Source organism: Phyllobates terribilis, unplaced genomic scaffold, assembly GCF_046119375.1.
Source record: "Phyllobates terribilis strain yellow unplaced genomic scaffold, ASM4611937v1 Scaffold_29__1_contigs__length_15306474, whole genome shotgun sequence".
Classification (NCBI taxonomy): Eukaryota; Metazoa; Chordata; class Amphibia; order Anura; family Dendrobatidae; genus Phyllobates; species Phyllobates terribilis.
Window position 1 is genome coordinate 5654399 of NW_027362789.1, and position 24676 is coordinate 5679074.

The following is a 24676-nucleotide window of genomic DNA, read 5'->3' on the forward strand; positions in this document are numbered from 1 at the left end:
CCCAATGCCGATCCCAATCCGACATGAGGCCCCAGAGCAGCGTTGAGGAAGATGGATCCTGAGAACAACATGGAAGCCTTCCTCACAGTTTTCAAACGCACAGCAGAGTGGGCTGAAGTGATGGCTCCGTTTCTGATGAGCGACGCTCAGAAGGCCTACTTTGACCTCAGTCAGGAGGATGCTCAGGACTACAAGAAGCTGAAAGGTGAGATCCTTGCCTGACTGGGGGTTAATACTTATGTGCGAGCCCAACGCATGTACCAGTGGTCCTTTGCGAAGTCCCGACCCGCTAGGTCTCAGGCATATGACTTGTTACAGTTGGTCAAAAAGTGGCTCCATCCTGAGACCTTGAGCCCAACCCAAATGGTAGAGAGGGTGGTGGTGGACCTGCTGGTGCGAACTCTGCCAGCAGCCATACAGTGTTGGGTGAGGTAAGGGGACCCAGGTAATCTCGACCAGGTGGTTAGCCTGATTGAGCAGTATACAGCCACACAGGACTTTGCACGGGACTCTTCCCCAATGCGAATGGCACGCCGGCCCCTGTAAGCCCCGGAGCCTGGGAAAGGGTCATGTTCCTCTGCTGGGGACAGTAAGAACCAAGCCCACACTAAGGGGGTACCCCGGAGTGAGGGTGGCCGAAGACCAGTTTCCCCTTAATCGGTCTCGAGGACTGTCTATGTATGCTGGGACCGTCTGCACCGTGGACCCCATCGGAACAACAGGGGAACTCCATCTGTGGGGGTTAATGGACATCGAGCGGAGGCTCGCTTGGACTCAGGGAGCCTAGTTACCCTCGTCCATGGTTATTGATCTCTGGGTTGGAACCCACTGGGGGGAAAGTGGGGGTCATATGCATTCATGGTGAACTCCGCGAGTATCCGACGGCGGTTACCTCTTCCACTCCGTGCGGAGAGGTTAAACATGTGGCCAGAGTGCTAAAGACTCTTCCTTATGGGACTGTGCTGGGAAGAGATTTGCCACTGTTTTGGTCCTTGTGGGAATGTAAGATTAACCCTCCCAGAATAAAAGTGGGTCCGGGTGCGGAACCCGAAGATCCCGAGTCAGGGATACCGGCCGTAGGGTTCGCCAACCTAGGGACAGAGTGTGAACCCGATAGGTTTCCCATAGAGGTATTGGCAGGAGAGGTCGAGGAGACCCTATTGTTCCCAGAGCTGGAAGTGTCCCGCGGAGCATTTGGGGCAGCGCTGCTACAGGATCCTACCCGGACATGGGAAAGGGTAATAGAGGTAAATGAGGTGGCTCCACAACCGAGTGCAGAGACTATCTTTCCACACATGGCGGTCAACCAAGATTTACTCTATAGGGTTAACAAGAACCGGGGCGAGGTCATGGAACAACTAGTAGTGCCACAGTCACACCGTCGGGCAGTATTCGAGATGGCCCACACACACCTGCTGGGGGGACATCTAGGGGTTAAAAAAACACGAGAGCACATCTTGCAGCGGTTCTTTTGGCCTGGGATTTACACTGACGTACAGAGGTATTGTGAGTCGTGCACGGAATGTCAGCTGACCACACCAACAGCAAGCTTCCGCAGCCCATTGGTACCTCTGCCGGTTATAGAGGTACCTTTTGAACGGATTGTGATGGATTTGGTGCAGCCCATTGTAAAGTCCGCTCGTGGCTACTAACACATACTTGTGGTCGTCGATTATGCAACCCGTTACCCAGAATCCATTCCACTACGCCACACCTCTGCTAAACTTATTGCACAGGAGCTGTTTGTCATGTTCTGTCACTTTGGGCTGCCTAAGAAGAACCTTTCAGATCAGGGGACTCCTTTTATGTCCAAGGTGACGAAGGAACTATGTGACCTGCTGAAAATAAAACAGGTGCGCATGTCGGTGTACCAACCACAGACCGACGGGCTAGTCAAGCAATTCAATAAAACCCTCAAGTCCATGTTAAAAAAGGTGGTTTCCAAGGATGGGAGGGATTGCGACATGTCACTGCCCTATTTAATGTTTGCCATCCGTGAGGTACCACAGACTTCCACAGGGTTCTCACCCTTTGAGCTACTGTACGGCAGGCATCCCAGGGGTCTGCTCGACGTAGCCAAAGAGACATGGGAACAGTAGCCGACTCCGCATATGAGTGTAATTGAGCACGTGGGAAATATGCAGGATTGGATCGCGGAGGTCATGCCTATAGTAAAAGAGCATCTAATGGATGCCCAGGCAGCACAGAGTCGCACATACAGTACAGACCAAAAGTTTGGACACACCTTCTCATTTAAAGATTTTTCTGTATTTTCATGACTATGAAAATTATACATTCACACTGAAGGCATCAAAACTATGAATTAACACATGTGGAATTATATACCTAACAAAAAAGTGTGAAACAACTGAAAATATGTCTTATATTCTAGGTTCTTCAAAGTAGCCACCTTTTGCTTTGATGACTGCTTTGCACACTCTTGGCATTCTCTTGATGAGCTTCAAGTGGTAGTCACTGGAAATGGTTTTCACTTCACAGGTGTGCCCTGTCAGGTTTAATAAGTGGGATTTCTTGCCTTATAAATGAGGTTAGGACCATCAGTTGTGTTGTGCAGAAGTCAGGTGGATACAGAGCTGATAGTCCTACTGAATAGACTGTTAGAATTTATATTATGGCAAGAAAAAAGCAGCTAAGTAAAGAAAAACGAGTGGCCATCATTACTTTAAGAAATGAAGGTCAGTCAGTCCGAAAAATTGGGAAAACTTTGAAAGTGTCCCCAAGTGCAGTTGCAAAAACCATCAAGCGCTACAAAGAAACTGGCTCACATGAGGACCGCCCCAGGAAAGCAAGACCAAGAGTCACCTCTGCTTCTGAGGATAATTTTATCTGAGTCACCAGCCTCAGAAATCGCAGGTTAACAGCAGCTCAGATTAGAGACCAGGTCAATGCCACACAAAGTTCTAGCAGCAGACACATCTCTTCAACAACTGTTAAGAGGAGACTTTGTGCAGCAGGCCTTCATGGTAAAATAGCTGCTATAATTCCACATGTGTTAATTCGTAGTTTTGATGCCTTCAGTGTGAATGTACAATTTTCATAGTCATGAAAATACAGAAAAATCTTTAAATGAGAAGGTGTGTCCAAACTTTTGGTCTGAACTGTATAATAAAAGGGCCACAGTCAGGTCCTTTAAAGAAGGGGATCGGGTATTGGTATTACTGCCCACTGCAGAGAGTAAGCTCTTGGCCAAATGGCAAGGGCCATATGAAGTCCGGGAGAAGGTGGGGGGAGGTAAATTATAAAAAATACCAGCGGGATCTCCTTCCATGGGCTTTCCGGACTCTCTCACTCCTTATTGCTAGGTCTACCCTGGCTACAGAGACATGAACCCGTTCTGAATTGGCAATCCAGTGAGGTTCTCCGTTAGGGGCAGGATTGCTATAAGACCTGCCTGGTTCCGGTTCGCCCGGCTCGTCCTCCACCTACCCCGGCTAATCTACCCTGTCTACCGGCTCCTTACTGGTCCTATGCAGATGTCTTCGACAAAAAGGAGGCAAAGACACTGCCACCTCATAGGCCATATGATTGCCCTATCGACCTGGTACCCGGTGCCACTCCACCCCGTGGGCGCATTTACCCATTGTCGTCGGCCGAAACCCGGGCCATGTCGGAGTACATCGAGAAAAATCTGGCCAGGGGTTCATCCGGAAATCTACCTCCCCGGCTGGAGCCAGATTTTTCTTCGTCAAGAATAAAGACGGTTCGCTACGTCCCAGTATTGACTATAGAGGACTCAACCAAATCACGGTCAAAAACAAATACCCCCTGCCGCTCATCTATCAGTTGTTTGACCACCTTAAGGGCGCTTAGATCTTTACCAAGCTGGATCTACGTGGGGCGTATAACCTGGTCCGGATTCGTCAAGGAGACGAGTGGAAGACGGCATTCAATACCCGGGATGGTCATTATGAATACCGCGTGATACCCTTCGGTCTCTGCAATGCTCCCGCCGTCTTCCAAGAATTAGTCAACGACATCTTCCATGATCTTCTATATTCTTGTGTGGTGGTGTACCTGGACGACATCTTGGTCTTCTCTCCGGATCTTCCCACACACCGGAGGGATGTTCGTCAGGTCCTGCTTAGGCTCAGGCAAGAGAAGTGCCTCTTCGAGCAGACCTCTCTTCTGTTCCTGGGCTATATTATCTCCCAGACAGGTCTACAAATGGACCCCAAGAAGCTCTCTGCTGTCTTAAAGTGGTCCCGTCCGGAGGGGTTGAAAACGATTCAGCGATTCCTGGGCTTCGCCAACTACTAACTTCTCTTCATCCCGCACTTCTCTTCCCGGACTGCTCCCATCTCTGCACTCACCCATAAGTTAGCAAATCCTAAGGAATGACCGCCCTAAGCTGAGGAGGCCTTCCTTTCCTTAAAACAAGCCTTCTCCTCTGCCCCAGTGCTACACCATTCGGATTGCAACAAACAGTTCTTCCTGGAGGTTGATGTGTCCTCCGCCAGAGCCGGAGCGGTGCTCACCCAAAAATCTTCTTCCAGGAGAATGGTAACCTGCGGCTTCTTCTCCAAACTCTTCTCCTCGTCTGAGCGCAACTACTCCATAGGAGACCAAGAACTGCTAGCCATTAAATTGGCGCCGCAGGAATGGCGTTACTTGCTTGAAGGGGCTCTGTACCCGGTGATCATCATACTGATCACAAAAACCTGGCATATCTCCAGAATGCCCAAAGACTCAATCTGCGTCAGGCCCGATGGTATTTGTTCTTCGCTCGCTTCAACTTTATCCTACATTACCGCCCGACGGACAAGAACGTTAAAGCCGACGCCTTGTCCCGATCCTTCCTGTCCTCCGATCAAGAGGAGGAGTCTATGCACATCATCGACCCCTCCAAAGTGATGAATGTGGCTCCCTTGGTTCTGACTCGTCTCCCACCCGGTAAGACGTTTGTATTGGTTCCGGATCGTGAGAAGGTTATTCACTGGGGTCATTCATCTAAACTAGCCGGCCATGCCAGTTAGAAGAAGACCTTCCTGCTCATTACCCGGCATTACTGGTGGCCTACCCTGCGCAAGGATGTGGTAGACTTCATCTCGGCCTGTTCGTCCTGTGCCCGCAACAAAGTTCCCAGACATCTTCCAGCCGGTCGCCTCCTGCCTCTTCCCGTACCTGCTGCCCCGTGGCAACACATTGCTATGGACTTTATTACAGATCTCCCTGTTTCTGCTGGTTGTACGGTCATTTGGGTGGTCGCTGACCCCTTTTCTAAAATGGCCCACTTCATCCCTCTGCCTGGTCTCCCATCTGAATCTGTATTGGCGAAAGACTTCATCCATCACATCTTCCGTCTCCACGGCCTACCCCTCCACATTGTGTCGGATTGAGGGGTCCAGTTCACTTTGCGCTTCTGGGGAGCTACGTGTAAGCTGCTGGATGTCACCCTGGATTTCTCCTCCGCTTACCACACTCAGTCCAATGGCCAAGTGGAGCATATTAACCTTACCAGCTACCTCCAGCACTTTGTTAATGCTCACCATACCGATTGGGTGGAGCTCCTCCCTTGGGCCGAGTTCTCCTACAACAACCATGAGAGCGAATCTACTTCCAAATCCCCGTTCTTTGTGGTCTACGGTCAACATCCCCAGATTCCGTTTCCCCTCTCTGCCTCTGTGGACAACCCTGCCGCGGAGTCTCTGGTCAGTGAATTCTCCACCGTTAGGGAAAATACTAGGTCCGCACTTCTTCAGTCCTCTGAGCGGGCGAATAAACATGCTGACAAGAGACGTCTGGATCCGCCTCAATTCCATCCGGGAGACAAGGTTTGGCTCTCCTCCAAACATGTTCGTCGCAAAATACCCTCCATTAAGTTGGGTCCTCGGTTCATCGGTCCATTTGAAGTCCTCAAAAAATCAACCCAGTGGCCTACAAGTTAAAACTTCCGGCCACCTTGCGGATTCCCAACTCCTTCCACGTATCTCTCCTCAAACCAGTTGTGTTTAATTCTTTTTCCAACAATCCAGGTACTCCCCCTGCTCTGGTTTCCACTGAGGACGTTTTTGAGGTAGAGAACATTCTGGCCACTAAGAGGGTAAGAGGAAAAAATTTTTTTCTGGTGGATTGGAAGGGTTTTGGCCCAGAGGAGAGAACTTGGGAACCCAGGGAGAACATTCATGCCCCGCTTCTCCTTAAAAAATTTCTTTCTGGCCTAAAAAAGAGGGGGCGTAAAGGTGGGGTGGTACTGTAGCTTCGGCGTCTCTGCCCCTTTCCAGGCAGAGACGCCGTCACTCTCACCGCCGTGCTCCCCGCCCGGCGTCCTCCGGCGCTCCTCTTCCTGCAGCTGCCGGCATGCGCAGTTTCCTGGGCACTGTGCTTAGGGCGCGCGCGCGCTCCCTCCCTCTTAAAGGGGCCGTGTGCGCCATCCTAAGGCCTAAGGAGTCCCCGGCCAATAGCCGGAGGTCCTCCCATATATTACTCTCCTCCTCCAAAATGGAGGTGCCCGAGCAAAGTTGTAAGCATAGTGTACTCACCTCTGCTTCAGCCCTCAGGTCCCGCTGCTAGCCTGACTACTAGTCCTGTCCGCCAGCCTGACTACCAGTCCAGTCCGCCAGCCTGACTTCACTCCAGCCCAACAGTCTGTCTTCAGCTCTGGCAGCCAGTCTGTCTATGGGCTCTGCCCGTCTGCTTACCTGGAAGCACCTGCCTGTTTCCTGCCGTGCCTACCTGGAGGCTCCTGCCTGTCACATGCCGTGACCACCTGACAGCCTACCTAGAGGCTCCTGCCATCACTTGCCGTGACCACCTGACAGCCTACCTAGAGGCTTCTGCCGTCACTTGCCATGACCACCTGACAGCCTACCTAGAGGCTCCCGTCCGTCTCTTGCCGTGCCTACCCGTCAGCCTATCTGTAGGTTCCTGCTTGTTACCTGCCGTGTCTGCCAGTCCATCTACCCGGATCGCCCGCCAGCCTGCCTGCTGTGGCCATCTGCAATACCGGTCAGTCCCTGCCTTCTGTACCGTGGGAGTCACCTGCTCCCTTACAAGGTCGTCCCCAGAGTAGCATCTGGTCCCTCTGCTCGGACCCTCCCTGGTCACGGTGTCAATTGAGCCGCTGTATGACCTTGATCGCTCCGAATTGATACCTAGTTACGTCCCTCTGGGTCCCTCCTTGCACCGCAGCACAGAGGTTCCACCACCCGGATCCGTAACATTTAGTACTGATTGGCAGACCCACTTGCCCCAGGTACAAGCACTAGTGGTTTCGCTCAGAGTAGCGGGCCTGACAGCGAACCCAAAAAAATGTGCGATAGGACTCAAGGAAGCCCGGTACTTGGGGTACGTGATTGTCCGTGGGGTTGTCAAACCCCCTAAATAAACAAGATCAAGGCCATTCAAAATTGGCCCAAGCCTGTGAGTACTAAACAAGTGAGAGCTTTCCTCGGCATCGTTGGGTACTACAGACGATTTATACCTAACTTTGCTGGGAGAATGGCACCCCTGACCGATCCGTTAAAAGGTAAGAAGTCGGTAATGGTTTGGTGGAACCCTCAAGCAGAGGAAGCGTTCCAGTCCATGAAGTTGGCGTTGTGTGGACAGCCAGTGCTCATCAGCCCCAACTTCAAGAAAACCTTCATCGTACAAACTGATGCCTTAGAGGTAGGCCTAGGTGCAGTACTGTCGCAAGAGGAGAAGAACATCTGGTCACCCACTTGAGCAGAAAACTTACCCTGGCAGAGAAAAATTATAGCGTAGTGGAGGAGGAGTGCTTGGCAATTAAGTGGGCCTTGGAGTCCCTACGCTATTATTTGCTCGAGCGACAGTTTCGCTTAGTTATGGACCATTCGCCCCTTGTCTTGATGAGAAACGCAAAGGAGAGGAATGCTCGGGTCACCAGATGGTTCCTGTCACTACAAAACTTTAGTTTTTTGGTGGAACATCGGGCTGGGAAGTCGCAGAGAAATGCAGATTCCCTGTCACGGGCACCCTGTATGGTGATAAGTGTTCAACCCCACAAGTTTGAACAGAGGAGGGGATATGTGAGGCAGTGACGGGAATCATATGCGAGGGACGGTATGTTTCTCCTAGAATGTGCATAGAGGCATATTAAACCCGCTGGAGTGCATTGCAGTCATAGAGATAGCTGTGATTGCAGTGCAGGATAAAAGTAAGTTTGGACTTGGTCAAACTAGTTGTCCAAGGCAGATTTGGTAAAACCCAGCATGGGCTTTTATTCTTGGAGTGGACTACAGGAATGGCAGTGGGGCGGTCCACTCCCTCCAGTCCGGGTCTTACAGGTGGCTCATGGCCCCAGATTCCTGTTTAAAACCTGCAGCAAAGGTTTAGGTGTGTCAGTCTTTGGTTCTGCAGATGGCAGAGCAGGAGGCTCTGTGCTATAGAGGCCTGTGTGAAGGGAACACAGTGCCCAGGACGGCCAAGCTTCTGAAACATCTTGGAGTGAAACAGCGGTGCAGTCACCCCCGGCAACGGTTGTTGTTGTATGGACTATTGTGGACAACCCGGCTACGATCCGGAGGATAATGCTGCCTTCACTGTGTGAGTTTTTGCTGAATAAAGCCTTTTAAGTAGGACTTTCCTTGGGTCATTACTGCACAGTGTGAACACCGCCGCACTACACCCACAGTGAATTCCTCCACACTCACAGTATGATGACCCTACTGTACCCCTCTCCCTCAATCTCCCCAACAAAGTATGGTGACCCCATCACAGTATCATTCTCCACCTGTAATCCCCACACAGCCCTCCTAACAGTATAATGGCCACAGAGTCCTCTATATAGAATAATGGGCCCCACATAGTCCTCCATACAGTATAATGTACCCAACATAGTCCTCATACAGTATAATGGGCCCCACATAGTCCTCCATACAGAATAATGGGCCCCACATAGTCCTCCATACAGTATAATGGGCCCCGCATAGTGCTTCATACTGTATACACAGCCCTGCATAGTTCTCCGTACTGTATGCATGGCCCCGCATGGTGCTCCACACAGTATACATGACCCCGCATAGTGTTCCATACTGTATACATGGCCCTGCACAGTGTTCCGTACTGTATACATGGCCCCACATGGTGCTCCACACAGTATATATGGCCCCACATGGTGCTCCAAACAGTATACACAGCCCCACATGATGGTCCACGCAGTATACATGGCCCCACATGGTGCTCCACACAGTATACATGGCCCCACATGGTGCTCCACACAGTATACATGGCTCCAGATTAAAAAAAATAAATACCTCTGCCATTCCAACGTAGATTACTACCTACCTGTGGGCCCACGGGCCATCCCCCTTTCAATAGTGCCGCGGCCACTCTCCTCTGCGCATGCCCTCCCATCAGGTCGCGCGCCCTCCCATCAGGCCGCGCGCTCTCCCATCAGGCCGCGCGCTCTCCCATCAGGCCGCACGCTCTCCCATCAGGCTTTGCGCCCTGATGGGAGGGCGCGTGGAGTGGAGAGTGGCCGCGGCAGTATTGAGGTGATGGCTGACGGCCGGGCGGCCCAAAACCTCTGCTGGAGGACCGGCCTGGGGGGCATTTGCCTCTCTACCCCTTGGCCCAACCCGCCCCTGATACCATGACAGGCTGACAATAGAGCGAGTTTGGCTCCTTGTAGCTGAACAGCTCTTCCCAAGACCAGGTTGGGCCACATATTCACCAGCTAAGCAGGCAAAGTTTAGTAAGTTATCCGATGGCTGTTCCTTTATCATAACAAAATATACTTTATAAATGCATAGACTGGTCATTGTGCTGTGTGGTTTGTAATTAGAAAGGCCTAAACATCACAGATATTAGCAGACATGTTTAGATAGGTTATTTTGAACGAAGTAAAATCAATGTACCCATATTTTTAGTTTAAAGTTTGGTTGTTAGTGGCCAATCTTGCTTAACCATTAAACATGCAGTGTGTGTCTGTGGCCTGATTTTGGAGCTTGTATTTAGGCGTCTTATCAGGCCAGTGTTATTTCCAGTCTTTTCCTAGAACACATTAAAGTGTTAGTTGATTTTTTAAAAATGAAATGAATGAGCTGCCATGTGTACATCCAGGATGTGTGGTTATTTGTTTGGACAGATCCCTTTAAATTTTTGCACCAAAACAAAGAGCAATATTGTTTGGATTTGACCATGTTTTATACTGTGGGATGTGATAAGTAGTTGACTGTTTACCTGCGGCTTTAAGGGTGTTTATTTGTATGAATATATTGATATTCTCATCCCCTTTCTTGATACTGCATAGAGCATTGTTTGCCTATTTTTAAATGTTTTTATTCTTTGTACTGTGGTAATGGTCTTGTCTGAAGTTTCAATAATAATAATTGTTATTTTTTATAACATTGCGGGTGTGCATAGTTTTTATAGCCTGTGCTTTTCTTCATATAATTGTTTGGATTTCTCTTCCATGGCCTTGTAACTTTCTTCTAGAATTTATTTTATTTCTGCTTCTTGTATTGCACCATATGTATAGTGAATTTGATGCCTTTGAATTTCTGCAAGGCGAGTGTAAGTTTTCTTGACTTTTTGGGTTTTGGATCCATAATATTTGTGCCAAAATTAAACATTACATATATCAACCATTAGGTGGCCATATGATTGCTGGTATTGTTCTCCATGCATATGGCAAAGCTTAGGCTATGTGCCCACGATGCAGAAATGTTGCATATTTTTTCCGCTTCTCCCTGGCAGTAAAAACGCATGCGGATTGTACATGCGTTTTTCCCGCCAGGTAGAAGCGTTTGTCAAGCATCTTTGCATGCATTTCTGCATGCGGGTTATCAAGCACTTTTCCAAGCGGTTTTACCATCACTTGGAAAAGTGCTTGACAACTTGGTCACACTATATAAATCCAGGCAACCGGTAACCAGCATGGATTTATAAAGTGTGACCAAGCAATAGTTAAAAATAAAGAATAGAAATGGTAAAAAATAAAGATTATACTCACTTTCCTATGTCCCCTGGTGTTTTCTCCGCTGCGTCCGGTATGTTGTATCGGTCGTGGTGGTGTGAAGGACCTGCGATGACGTCATGTGACAGGTCACGCGACTGCCGACGTCAGCAGTCGCTTGACCTGTCACATGACTCAATGACGTCATGGCAGGTCCTTCACACCACAGCGACCCATACAGCAGACCAGACAGAGCGGAGAAAACACCGGGGGACATCGGAAGGTAAGTATAATCTTTATTTTTTACTTTAAATTCTTTTTTTAACAGGTACCATGGTACCCGGGTCTGGAAGAGTCTCCTCTTCTCCAAACCCGGGTACCATCCGCACATTGATCCGCATTACCATCCGCATGTATACATGTATGCATACGGATTGTATGCGCTTCAATGCAAGTCAATGGCGGCAATTATGCTTGGTGTCCGCAAAATGAATGCACATGCTACGTATTTTTCCGCAATGATAATCCGCAGCGGAAATTTCCGCAGCATGTGCATAGCACATGCGGATTATCATTGGGGACCATGGGGCATGTATTACCAAGCATTTTTTAATTTTTTTCGCTGCGGAAATTCCACGGCAAAAACGCTTGAAAAACGCATAGTGGGCACGCAGCCTTACCCAATACTCCCCTTTGTGTGAATGTTTTTTTTGTGTGTTATCTCCCCTGTTTCAGTAAACGCTAACCATTTATTGCCCCTGCCAAGCCCACACATATAATGCTTTAATGCACCCACTATTTAAATGTTGGCCTACATACACTGAGTCCCTCAACCAAGTTTGCTCTAAAACCAATAAAAATACCTTTAGATTTATGAATGTATCCACAAACAGAATTGAATGCTGACAACATTACAATTTTAAAGGATTATTATTTTTAATTTTATGATTGTTCACTTATCAATTAAATTAGCTGTGCAAAACTAATTTTTTTTTTTACATTTTCAAAATAGTATATTAGGCAAGCGTTTTGAACAACTTTAAACATTTACACTCATATTTGTTTCACTATTGTCTTTCAGTTAATTTTGTAAAGCGGCGATGGTGCTCAGCGAGGGATCAGTTCAGGCGAGAATTTCTTCCACTACCCACGACATCAGGTGCCACCAAAAAAGGCGATATGTCTACTACAAGAATTTAGCTTTTCTGAAGCCAATAATGGAACTCAACCATTAAGTGACTGTGTATGTCTTTTATTAATTTAGGCATACCATAATCTGATATGATATGTTAAGTTGGTAGTTACCTAAATGTTTATTATCTACATACTAAACAGACTCAGATGAACCGACAAGAGCAGAACCATCAGCAACATGTACATCAGCATCCGAGACAGAAGCCCCAGCTGACCCTAATCCCCAAGCACAGGCTGAAGATGTGTCTGATGCTGCTGAAGCCTCCACTGATCCTGCTCCAGTAAGCACACAAGAAAGTTCTCAACCATCAGCCCAAACACAAAATGCACCAGAAACACAGGCATCATTCACAATTCGTCCAAGGATCATTGCCACTAATGTCCGAGGAAGAAGAACCAGGAGACAGGAAGACCTCCGTATGCTGCCAGAGGTGATTGATGCTTGGGATCTTGCGATCATCAATACCCTCAAACCAGAAACATCAGTTGTCTGCTTTTGTAGGTCACTTTCTCCATCTTGTAAAAGTTCCAGAGGAATGACAGGAATGGGTATGGGCTACAATACTGACACTCATTGATGCAAGCCAGGGACCGCAGGAGCCAAACCAGGTTCTTGCACCAAATGAACAATGGCGAGCTGGCCACCATGAAACTCAGCTACCATCTGCCACGTCAAATACACATAGTGTCAACTATATAGTTTATACTTAAGGAGATCGATAGCGTGGGTCAGAGTGAAGACAAACACGATATATCGTATTAACAGGATATATTGAAGCAGGCAAGCATATATTATAGCAGGCAGGTATAGGCAATAAGTGATCAGTACACAGTCTCTGGAAATGGTTGTGATGTCAGTACCAACCGATAGATGTCCCAGGTCCAGAGACGCACAGTCCACGAGATCCTGAGCCCGGACCAGGCTCCTTGCAGAGAGCAGGCTGAACTGCAGGTGGATGCAGAGTGGGTCTTTGCACACAGATGAAAGTCCGGATAAACGGCAGGCAAGTAACAGGTGGGGAATCCCAATGTAGAGAAGCAACAGGCACGAGGCAAGTCCTTCAAGCTTGGCAGCAGGTAAGATACAAGATACACAAGCAAATTATAGTTGGCCAGAGTCTCTTTATATATATAGCAAACAGGAAACAGGAGATATCAGACAGGAAACAAGATGGCCCCCGAGGCTGTCAACTCCATTTTGGATAAGGGCAAAACCAAACAGAACAGGTACATGCAGCTCCATCTTGGATAAACGCAGTACAGGTACATGATTCAGATCCTTACATTACTCCCCCCTTAAAGGGTGTCCTCCAGACAACCTTGGAGCTGGTTTGTTTGGGTATCTGCTGTGGAACAGTTCAATCAAACGAGCAGGGTGGATGTTCTCCCGAGGTTCCCAAGAATTCTCCTCCGATGGATAGCCTTGCCATTTCACCAGGTACTGGAGCCGTCCTCTATGAATCCGAGAATTGATGATCCCCTCCACAATGAATTCCTCTTGCCCGTCAATAAGAACTGGATCGGGTGGAACAGGTATGCGTCTGGGAAAAGGATTTGGTACTACCGGTTTGAGCAGAGAGACATGAAAAACAGGGTGTACTTTCAAGGATTTTGGCAACTTGAGTTGGCAGGCTACAGGGCTTACCAATTTGCCCATTTTGTATGGCCCAACATACTTCTGCGCTAATTTAGACGTTGGAGTTCTTAGTTTTAAGTTCTTTGTTAAAAGCCAAACCATGTCTCCTACCTTGTATGTTGGTGCTGGCTTGCGGAACCTATCTACCGCCTTCTTATATCTTTCTTGAGCTGTGGCCAGAATTTCTTTTAAGACCTCTAGATTCTGTTGAAGAAGGGTAATCCGATTGGCTACTGCGGGTACGGATGTATCTATTGGAAACCGTGGAAGAATGCTGGGATGATACCCCTTGTTAGCAAAGAACTGAGACTGTTTGGTGGACGCACTCTGCGAATTATTATACGTGAATTCAGCCAACGGAAGTAAGTTTACCCAATCATCCTGCAAATGACACACGTAACAATGCAGGTACTGCTCCAAAGTCTGGTTTGTCCGTTCCGTTTGGCCGTTAGACTGCGGATGAAAAGCAGATGACGGCTTTACCTTAATATCCAGAGCAACACAAAAGCTTCTCCAAAATCTTGAAGTAAATTGAACCCCTCGATCTGATATCACTTCATCAGGAACTCCATGTAGGCGAAAAACCTCTTGTACAATAAGATCAGCTGTCTGTTTCGCTGTTGGTAAGCCGGTACAGGGAATGAAATGAGCTGCCTTGGTTAAGCGGTCAACTACTACTAGGATAGTGTTCTTTCCTTTTGACATAGGCAACTCAACAATAAAATCCATAGAAATAGACCCCCAGGGACGGGATGGAATAGAAAGGGGTTGCTACAGTCCGGTAGGTGAGGAGCGAGGAACCTTTGATTTTGCACATACCTCACTAGATGAAACGTACTGCTGAACGTCTTTCCGATAAGTTGGCCACCAGAAGAAGCGAGATAAGAATTCCTGAGTCTTCTGAACTCCTCTATAACCAGTGATCTTAGAGTCATGCATTAATTTTAGCACCCTTAATGTAACCATTTCCGGAATATACAGGCGTTGTCCCTGGAACCAAAGTCTATTTTTCAAGGTTAGATTTACCAGGCTGGACGGTTGAATCAGGAACGGGTCTGCAGCGTATGCCTCCCTGATAGCCGTTAAAAGATCTTAATTGTGTAACAGACCTATAAAGTTGTTTTCCGACAGTATGGTTCTTGGAGGTGCAGCCGGGTTTATATCAACCGAATAAATTCTGGATAATGCATCTGCTTTCCCATTACGAGAACCCGGCCTAAAGGAGATAACAAAATCAAACTGATTAAGAAAAAGACTCCACCGAGCCTGTCTGGGTTTTAGACACCTAGCCGAGCTCATGAATTCAAGGTTACGATGGTCCGTAAGTACGACAACTTGTTGGGATGCCCCCTGTAGTAAGTGTCTCCATTCTTTGAATGCTGTTATAATGGCCAACAATTCTTTGTTTCCAACGTCGTAGTTCCTTTCTGCAAGTGATAACTTCTGTGAAAGAAAAGCACAGGGATGCAAAAGATCTCTCACCTGTTCTCTGCGAAAGTATAGCCCCTATAGCACAGTCTGAGGCATCCACTTCCACTATGAAGGCCTGATCCGGGTCCGGATGTATGAGAATGGGAGCTGACGTGAATTTAGACTTCAACCTGTCAAATGCTGTCTGCGCTTGTGGCGACCAGACCAACGGCGTCTTTTTCCGTGTCAATTGGGTAATGGGTGAGACAATCTCCGAGAAATTTTTAATGAACCGTCTGTAGAAATTGGCGAATCCAATAAATCTTTGCACCTCCTTTAGTGTGTTGGGAATTGGCCACTCCTGAATGGCTTGAGTCTTGCTTGTATCCATGCTGAGACCCTGGGGAGAAATAACATACCCCAAAAATTGAATTTCCGACTTGTGAAACTCGCATTTCTCCAACTTGATGTACAACTGATTTTGCCCTAGACGATCCAACACCATTCTCACATGCCGCTGATGATCCTCAAAGTTGCTGGAAAAAATTAAAATGTCATCCAAATAAACGACAACAAAAATATCGAGTATGTCTCTAAATATATCATTTGCCAAGTATTGAAAGGTAGCCGGTGCGTTACGAAGTCCGAAAGGCATAACAAGGTACTCAAAATGTCCGTAACGTGACCGGAAAGCTGTTTTCCATTCGTCACCAGGGCGAATCCGTACTAAATTGTATGCTCCACGAAGGTCTAATTTTGTGAAGATTTTGGCATGTCGTATCCTCTCAAGTAATTCAGGAATTAGTGGAAATGGATAAGAATTTCTAACCGTAATTTTGTTGAGCTCACGATAATCAATACATGGTCGAAGTGAGCCATCCTTCTTTTTCACGAAGAAGATTGGGGCATCGGCTGGAGAGGAAGATGGTCATATAAACCCCTTAGCTAAATTCTCATCGATATACTCTTTGAGAGCTTTTAGTTCAGGTCCGGCCAGAGGATAAATGCTACTGAACGGAATCGCGGCGCCAGGTAAGAGTTCTATGGGGCAATCATACTGCCGGTGTGGTGGCAGCTTGTCCGCGTTCTTTTTATCACATACATCTGCAAAATCTTGATATTCCATTGGTAGTTTTAGATCACTTACACATGCTGACCCGATTAAAGCTGATTCCCTGGAAGACATCTGCCGTTCTGGAAACTGAAATTCCTTTGTTGCCCAGTTGACAGTAGGGTTTTGTAATTGTAGCCACGGTAAGCCTAAGATTACAGGAAAGTGGGGAGAAGAGATCAGTAAAAACGAGAGTCTTTCTGCATGGTCCGCGCCCATACGAACCTTCAATGCTGCTGTTTCAAGGTCAACAGGCCCGGATGCTAATGGGGACTCATCCACGGTCTCCATTAATACCGGTGTGATTCTCCTCTGTGGACGTATACCGTGTTTTTTAGCGAATGCGATGTCCATAAAATTACCACTGGCTCCAGAGTCAACCATAGCAGAACTAGTAACCCAGCCGGACTGAATCTTTATCTTGAGAGGAATGTAGCAGTGTGAATTTTTCTTTGAGCTCTCCGAGGCCGAAGTAGTGGAGCCTACTGAAAGAACGGCTGCATTCACGGGTGAAGATATTTCTGAAGCAGAGTCGGAAAAATCGTAATCCTGGTCGGTTTCTTTATCCCGAGGAGGAATTTGATGAGAAATTACTGAGGCTTCGTCTGAGACGTCGTATTCGATCACTGCAGCCGTAGTCCTGCGAATTTTACTGGGACAATTTGAAATATAGTGACCAGATTTTCCGCAATAGAAACATAAATTTTCTCTGAAACAATGTTCCTTGCGTGCATCAGGGCGATTTCTTTGAATTGCATCCACCTGCATAGGTTCTGACTCCACCTGAAGAGAGGACTTATCCTGAGTTTCTCTGGAGGGAGGAGAAAAAGATAGCAAGTTGTTACGATTAGCATCTGCCCATCTCTCTTGCCGACGTTCTGTGAGACGAACATCTATCCGAACACAATGGTTGATAAAGTCTCCCAGGGCAACAGGTGACTCCCCTCGTGCCAGGTCATCCTTAATTACGGCGGATAAACTCCTCCTAAACACTGCATGTCTTGCCGAATCGCACCACGTAGTGTCCAGCACCCACCTCCGAAACTCCATTGCATATTCTACAACAGAGCGCTTTCCCTGTTGGAGTGTCAATAGTGCGGCTTCTGCTGTGGCACTCCGATTGGGGTCACCAAACATTTGGCCCATTGCAGAAATAAAGTCTTTGTAATGCACACACCCGGGCTGAGTGGCGTGTGCGTGTGTATGTAGTGATTCTGTAGCACCCTGAGGATTCGGCTGCTACAGGAGTATTGCACCTCAGCCAGAGGTGTGATATTCCACTCCCGGGTAAGGAAGGAGTGTGGAACTGAGCTCGGTAGGCTGCATGCACTACACACATCCCATTTCCGGAGGGCAGACCAACGGTACTCCCACTTAGAAATGTGCAGGTACGACCGAGTCTGTCCTTGGCTGGAGTGGGAGGGGGGTGGAACATCCCAAGTAGTGTAGGGGCAGATAGGGGGAGCAGCCTGGGTAAAGTTAGGAGCTCATTGGGTGCTGGTCACCTGAGCTCACACATAGAGGGATATATAAGGTGGGCACCAACTAAGAACAGGGTCAGTTGCAGAGAGCAAGTCAGCGAGCAGAGGAGAAGAGAGACCCAGAGTGAGAGAGGAGAAAGAGAAGGAAAGACCCAGAGGGGGAAACAGAAAAGAGGACTCCAAGAACCCAAATTAAATCCCCGGGTGAAGAGTCGGCACAGGGTACCGGATCCCAAACTGGTGGGGGCAGAAGCACACCCTAGCCAGAGACCGGAGGCCGTGGGCAGCGTCTGCCACGGCCACCCACCACATCCACCCCGAAGGCATACCACGTGGAGGGTCAGGGAACCCAAGGCCAAGGGTCTCCCAACAGAAGGCCCGAGGGAGCTGGACCTAGGTGGATCACTGGTGGGGACGGCCAGAGGAAAGGACAGAAGGAGAGCTCAGGGTCACGCTCCGGACTTATTTGGGGGTTGGCTGAATCCAGGACCTGGTGGACGCAGCACGGCTCGGGTGGTCACTTGAAGCTAGAGTGACCGGGAAAATCAGCAGTAAGTAAATACCCTAAACTGCACAACCCGACTCTGTCTCTGATTGCCGTCTACACTGCACCACCACAACCCCCATCCTCTGCACCTGATCCCCCTGAGGCTATACCCCTCCCGTTGGGGGTTATCCGATCAAGCTGCACCAACACCATCAGCCTCAGCGGACCCTGCTGCAGCGGCGGCCACAGTGACCGCAACACAACGGGTGGCGTAGTCGACAATAAAGAACTTAATAACATCTGTAGGACTGCCACATACAACTGAGTTTGACACCCTGGGCACGGACCGGGTCACAGCCACTCGGAGACTACAACCCCCATCTGATCCGGCTCCGGGTATTCCCCTGAAAGAAAGGAATATGTCCCAGGGGGCGCGTCAATTCCACTGTGCCATGAACCGGAGAATGCCTGGAGGGGCGTAACTAAGTATCTGCCTTATCCGACCAAGGTCGCACGATGGCATATGACGCCAGTGCACCAGGGAGGAACCGAGCAGAGGGACCAGGGTCTACTCCAGGTCAGACTTCAGACACGGCTGTTGACCCACACCGGGGAATACAGGAACAGGCAGAATAGAGCGCAGGCTGGGTAGGGTCCAGTACAGACGTGGTGGACAGGGCTGAGCAAAGCGAAACCGCAGACGCGGTGGACAGGGCTGAGCAAAGCGAAACCGCAGACGCGGTGGACAGGGCTGAGCAAAGCGAAACCGCAGACGCGGTGGACAGGGCTGAGCAAAGCGAAACCGCAGACGCGGTGGACAGGGCTGAGCAAAGCGAAACCGCAGACGCGGTGGACAGGGCTGAGCAAAGCGAAACCGCAGACGCGGTGGACAGGGCTGAGCAAAGCGAAACCGCAGACACGGTGGACAGAGCAGAGCAAAGCGAAACCGCAGACGCGGTGGACAGGGCTGAGCAAAGCGAAACCGCAGACGCGGTGGACAGAGCAGAGCAAAGCGAAACCGCAGACGCGGTGGACAGGGCTGAGCAAAGCGAAACCGCAGACGCGGTGGACAGAGCTGAGCAGGCAAGAACCGCCGAAGTGGCAAGCAAGGCAGAGCAGAGGGGACAGGGCTCTGTTCACACGGAACAGACAGGAAGGAAAAGGCAGAACCAGATACCCACAGGGAACTTGCAGAGAAGTAGCGAGTGGACCACAAACTCACAAACGGAAGTACAGTGACAACGAGCAGGAGTTAGGTACGAGTTCAGACTCTGCAGAAAAAGGGAAGGTACGGACATAGAGAAAAACAAAACAGGCTAGGAGAGCATTCAGACAAGAACAGACACAGCAGCAAGATACAGGAGCGGGTCTAGGTATGCGGCCCCTAGAAGGCGGAACGAACAGGCAGAAGCGTGTTCACACAGGCCTGGAAATACAGCCTCCAGGATAGGCAGAAGACAACAGGCTAGAAGATAATACAGACAGGACACAGTTCAGACACGGGAAATGATACCGAAGGCAGGAAACATAAACGGGACCTGGCATATCAGTGACAGAAGCCAACTGACAGAACACAATGCTCAGGCATGGGTTAATTGGAGCAGCTGGTTTAAATACCAGGTGACAGACAGCAATAGGCTGAGGACACACAAGGGGTGTGCCTGCAGCAGGTACAAAAGACATGAAGTGATCGGGCGCCGCCCTTAAGTAGCAGAAGTAGAGGCAAACAGACAGCATGGAGGGAAGCCAGGCTAGCAGACTGGACTGGAGATCAAGTGCGCGCTCTTGCACAGTGGGAGATGGACCACTATGCAAGGACGGTGCCAGGTATGTTACAGTACCCCCCCTTACGCCCCCTCTTCTTCAGGCCTGCCAGAATGTTCAGCAGGGAATTCGAGGACCAATCCTTCACTTCGAGGCGATCACTTCCACTGTCCACAGGAAAAACTGGTCTCATCAGGTTAGCTAGGATGCTACCTCCTATCCAGCCATCCTCAGGAACAGACATAATGGGTGGAGTACCAGGAACAGCACACAAGGAAGTCTCTCTCCACATATTTTCAGGTGGCACCCCAGAGGGTACAGAAGACAACTGGAAGTCCTCCGCCGGGTTGGAGGGGGGCAGAGACTCGGGGGTAACCTCCGCTTCGGAGCACACTTGTTCAGACTCACTGGATGAAGCAGGCGAGGTATCAGGTACCGAGTATAGGAGAGTCTCTGTCCATTTGCTATCAAGTAGCACCCCGAAGGGTTCAGGAGACACCTGGAGGTCCTCTGCCAGGTCAGAGGAGTGCAGAGACTCGGGGGTAACCTCTGCTTCAGAAAACACTAGGTCAGACTCACTGGACGAAGCAGGCGAGGTATTGGGTGCCGAGTATAGGAAAGTCTCTGTCCATTCACCACCAGGTGGCACCCCGAAGGGTTCTGGAGACAACTGGAGGTCCTCGGCCTGGTCGGAGGAGTGTAGAGACTCGGGAATAACCTCTGCTTCGGAGTACACTAGGTTAGACTCACTAGGAGAAGCGAGCGAGGTATCAGATCCAGAATATAGGAAAGTCTCTGTCCATTCACCACCAGGTGGCACCCCGAAGGGTTCTGGAGACAACTGGAGGTCCTCCGCCTGGTTGGAGGGGTGTAGAGACTCGGGAGTAACCTCTGCTTCGGAGTACACTAGGTTGGACTCACTGGACGAAGCGAGCGAGGTATCAGGTACCGAGTATAGGAGAGTCTCTGTCCATTCGCTATCAGGTAGCACCCCGAAGGGTTCTGGAGACAACTGGAGGTCCTCCGCCTGGTCGGAGGGGTGTAGAGACTCAGGGTTAACTACCGCTTTGAGGTACCCATTGTCAGGCTAACAGGACGGAGCGGACGAAGTATCGGATACCGGGTGTAGGGAAGTCTCTCTCCATTTGTCATCAGGTGGTATCCCGGAAGATTCTAGGTGGGCAGAAGTCTCTTCGGGCAGGAGAACAGGTGCGCTACCCACGCATATTACCCGTAGGGGCTGCTCCGGGATACAGGGAAATGAAGTTTCAGCAGGGAATTCAAGGTTGGGATCAGGAGGTCTTTGGGAGGACAGACCCAGGCGTGACGGCTTGCCTCTACGCCTAGCACGTCTGGACTGCCTCTTGAGGTCGTGAGAAGTATTCCAGAGAGCGTAGTCATCCTGTGTGGATTCTGGGTGGGTAGTAGTCTCTTCGGGCAGGAGGACTAGTGCGCTACCCACACACATTACCCGTCGGGGCTGCTCCGGGATATTAGGAAGTGAAGCTTCAGCAGGGACTTCAGGGTTATGGTCCTCGAAGACCATACGAAAGGCCACAAGGAAGGCCTGCAGGTCAAGGACGACAGGATCCCATGCTTCCCATAGGGGGGTGACCCATTTCAAGGCATCACCCGCTAGGTAGTCAATCATAAAGGCCACGTTAGCCCAATCGGAAGGAAAATAGAGAGGGTAGACCTGGAAGTGTAGCATGCATTGCTCCACAAATGCACGACACAGTCTTGGATCCCCATAGTACCGTGGCGGATCCGCAGGAACGAGTGCTGATAAATCCATCTGGACGGATGCGTAATTCGCCTGGAACTTAGCTAAAGAAAAAAAATATATATATATATATTTTTTTTTTATTATTTTTAATGCACGTATTCGCTGGAAAACGTCTCAGAGAGCGAAGGCCGTGGGGCTTAACGGGAACCATGGCCTGAGCATGCTGTAATGCACACGCCCGGGCTGAGTGGCGTGTGCGTGTGTATGTAGTGATTCCACTGTGCCATGAACCGGAGAATGCCTGGAGGGGCGTAGCTAAGTATCTGCCCGATCCGACCAAGGTCGCACGACGGCATACGACGCCAGTGCACCAGGGAGGAACCGAGCAGAGGGACCAGGGTCTACTCCAGGTCAGACTTCGGACACGGCTGTTGACCCACACTGGGGAATACAGGAACAGGCAGAATAGAGCGCAGGCTGGGTAGGGTCCAGTACAGACTGGGAGACAAATTCGAAACCGCAGACGCGGTGGACAGGGCTGAGCAAAGCGATACCGCAGACGTGGTGGACAGGGCTGAGCAAAGCGAAACCGCAGACGTGGTGGACAGGGCTGAGCAAAGCGAAACCGCAGACGCGGTGGACAGGGCTGAGCAAAGCGAAACCGCAGACGCGGTGGACAGGGCTGAGCAGGCAAGAACCGCCGAAGCGGCAAGCAAGGCAGAGCGGAGGGAACAGGGCTCTGTTCACACAGAACAGACAGGAAGGAAAAGGCAGAACCAAATACCCACAGGGTACTTGCAGAGAAGTAGCGAGTGGACCACAAACTCACAAACGGAAGTACAGTGACAACGAGCAGGAGTTAGGTACGAGTTCAGACTCTGCAGAAAAAGGGAAGGTACGGACATAGAGAAAAACAAAACAGGCTAGGAGAGTATTCAGACAAGAACAGACACAGCAGCAAGATACAGGAGCTGGTCTAGGTATGCGGCCCCTAGAAGGCGGAACGAACAGGCAGAAGCGTGTTCACACAGGCCTGGAAATACAGCCTCCAGGATAGGCAGAAGACAACAGGCTAGAAGATAATACAGACAGGACACAGTTCAGACACAGGAACTGATACCGAAGGCAGGAAACATAAACGGGACCTGGCATATCAGTGACAGAAGCCAACTGACAGAACACAATGCTCAGGCATGGGTTAATTGGAGCAGCTGGTTTAAATACCAGGTGACAGACAGCAATAGGCTGAGGACACACAAGGGGTGTGCCTGCAGCAGGTACAAAAAACAGGAAGTGATCGGGCGCCGCCCTTAAGCAGTAGAGGCAAACAGACAGTATGGAGGGAAGCCAGGCTAGCAGACTGGACTGGAGATCAAGTGCGCGCTCTTGCACAGTGGGAGATGGACCACTATGCAAGGACGTCGCCAGGTATGTTACAGTCTTTCAGTGAATTTAAACACGTATCATCGGTTTCAATCAGAGGATTTGCCCAGGCAAGAGCTTTGTTAGTTAACAGCATTATCATGGTTAATACTTTCGCTCGTTCAGTTGGGAAGTGAGCTGCCTGTGTAGAAAAAAAAAGTTGACACTGATTCAAAAACCCAAGGAATTTTTCTCTTTATCCACCAAACCTGAATGGCGGGAGTTTAGGAAAAGCCGGAGCCAGAGTTGGCATTGATACTGGAACCGGAGCTGCGGCTGTAGTCTCTTGAGTTCACAGGCGATTTGCTAATGCGTGAATGGACGAGTCAGCCACATTAGCATTATGATGAATTTGAGTCTCTAATGCCGCTAGTTTTGTTTTAGTAGCCTGCAGGTCCCCATGAAGTCCTGTGATATATGTGCATATTTTCTTTAGACGCACCTCCACAGTATCTGACCCAGCGAACTCCATTCTTTTGAGGCTTGTGTATTCTGTCAACTATATAGTTTATACTTAAGGAGATCGATAGCGTGGGTCAGAGTGAAGACAAACACGATATATCGTATTAACAGGATATATTGAAGCAGACAAGCATATATTATAGCAGGCAGGTATAGGCAATAAGTGATCAGTACACAGTCTCTGGAAATGGTTGTGATGTCAGTACCAACCGATAGATGTCCCAGGTCCAGAGACGCACAGTCCACGAGATCCTGAGCCCGGACCAGGCTCCTTGCAGAGAGCAGGCTGAACTGCAGGTGGATGCAGAGTGGGTCTTTGCACACAGATGAAAGTCCGGATAAACGGCAGGCAAGTAACAGGTGGGGAATCCCAATGTAGAGAAGCAACAGGCACGAGGCAAGTCCTTCAAGCTTGGCAGCAGGTAAGATACAAGATACACAAGCAAAGTATAGTTGGCCAGAGTCTCTTTATATATATAGCAAACAGGAAACAGGAGATATCAGACAGGAAACAAGATGGCCCCCGAGGCTGTCAACTCCATTTTGGATAAGGGCAGAACCAAACAGAACAGGTACATGCAGCTCCATCTTGGATAAAGGCAGCACAGGTACATGATTCAGATCCTTACACATAGTCATAATGTTGTTACACTGTCTTTTGTGCCGGTATATCAAACTGCAGCACAATCCTATCAGCACATGCCTGCACCATCTGTTGTCCCACAAAACCCCGGATACACCCATCATTATCAGCACATGCCCGGTCCCACTTCTGTTCCTCAAAACCCTGCCTACAGCCATCATTATCAACACATGCCTGGCCCTTCTTCTGTCCGTCCAACACCACCATCCACATATGTCTACCCTCATGTCTATGAGGGATACTGGTGGGCCAACATTTTGTGAGCCTCAGCCCTACGCTATGTCTGCAAGGCATCAGATACCTGGGACACAACAATTTGGCCATCACAATCCTCTGGCAAGATCCCAATAAAATAATCCATCACAAACATATGTCAGCCAGATTACAGCACCAAAAAATTACCCACAAGCTGGTGTGCCAGCTCACCAATACGCAGCCAAACAAAATTTCAGACATCACACACA